Source organism: Myotis brandtii, unplaced genomic scaffold (genome assembly GCF_000412655.1).
Source record: "Myotis brandtii unplaced genomic scaffold, ASM41265v1 scaffold348, whole genome shotgun sequence".
Taxonomy (NCBI): Eukaryota; Metazoa; Chordata; class Mammalia; order Chiroptera; family Vespertilionidae; genus Myotis; species Myotis brandtii.
Genome location: NW_005363397.1, coordinates 951,347 through 952,976, shown reverse-complemented (window position 1 = coordinate 952,976; position 1,630 = coordinate 951,347). Strand labels below are relative to the sequence as shown.

General features: G+C 40.0%; 1 pseudogene; it reads left to right on the top strand.

The window, feature by feature from the left end:
• The first annotated feature begins 292 nt into the window (after positions 1 to 292).
• On the top strand, positions 293 to 1,066 carry LOC102258547 (annotated as a pseudogene).
• Positions 1,067 to 1,630: the final 564 nt, after the last annotated feature.

Sequence of the window (1,630 nt, the reverse complement as noted above, 5' to 3'; positions counted from 1 at the left end):
ATTAACCCAACTACATTGGTAAATCATACTTGTTTGTAGAATTTGGCACTCAGCTAGAAAATCAGCTGATAAGAAAGAGAAACATTACCCTTAGATCATATTTTCTATCTATATATTCCACCACAAAGTTATATTTCAATAGTTATAGAGATAGTATCAAAATAGTACATTGACATTTCTATACAGAAATGACTCTGGCCCTGGTGTTTCTGTCCCGAGTGTCTGTTCTGTGGAAAAGAAATCTTTCACTGCCGTCTGCCTTCTCTCTCATGGAAGTGTGTGCCACCACCCCATGGAAGATTCCATGGACATGGACATGACCCCTGTGAGGCCCCAGAACTATATTTTTGGTTGTACACTGAAGGAGAGCAAAGATTACCACTTTAGGGTGGATAATGATGAAAATGAGCACCAGTTATCTTTACAGTTGGTCAGTTTAGGGGCTGGTGCAAAGAATGAATTAACTGCACATTGTTGAAGCTGAGGCAATAAATTATGAGGCAGGTCAATTAAAATAACACTGGCAACTTTAAAGATGTGTGTTCAGCCAACAGTTTCCTTTGGTGGCTTTGAAATAGCCCCACCTATTGCCTTCCAATTGAAATATGGTTCAGGGCATGAGCATCTTAATGGCAGCACTTAGCAGCTGTGGCAGAAGATGCAGAGTCAGAAGATGAAGAGGAGGAGGTCATGAAACTCCTAAGTATATCTGGAAAGCATTCTGCCACTGGAAGTGGTAGTAAGATTCCACAGAAAAAAGTAAAACTTGCTACTGATGAAGATGATGATGATGATTTTGAGGATGAGGAAGCTGAAGAAAAAGCTCCAGTAAAGAAATCTGTACGAGATACTCCAACCAAAAATGCACAAAACTCAAACCAGAATGAAAAGGACTCAAAACCATCAACACCAATTTTAAACACACACACACATAAAAAACACTCATAAAACACCAAAAGGAACTAGTTCTGTAGAAGACATTAAGGCAAAAATGCAAGCAAGTATAGAAAAAGATGGCTCTCTTCCCAAAGTGGAAGCCAACTTCATCAATTATGTAAAGAACTAGAGGCCCGTTGCACGAAGAGATTAGTGCAATAAGCCTTCCCTTCCCCTGGCTGCTGGTACTGGTTTTCGGAGCCTTCAGTCTTCGCTGCTCCAGCCAGAGCCTTCAGTCTTCGCTGCCGCTTCGGGCCTACGTATGCAAATTAACCACCATTTTTGTTGGGTTAATTTGCATGCTCTCCTGATTGGCTGGTGAGCGTAGAGGAGGGATGGTCAATTTACATGTTTGTCTATTATTAGGTAAGATAGTTTCTGATGACTGACCAGTAGGCTATTCAAGATCTCTGACAGTGAGGAAGTCTCTTTAGGAAAATAATTTAAACAGTTTATTAAAATTTTCCATCTTATTTTATTTCTGTAACAGTTGATATCTGGCTGGTTTTTTAATAATATAGAGTGGGAACTTTTCCTACCATGTCTGATAAATGTTGTCCAGGTTCCATTGCTAAGAATGTGTTGACCAAAATGCCTGTTTAGTTCTTAAAGATGGAAATCCACCCTTTGTTTGGTTTTAATTATGTATGGAACTCGAGGCTCAGTGCACAAATTCGTGCACAGGTCAGCCGGG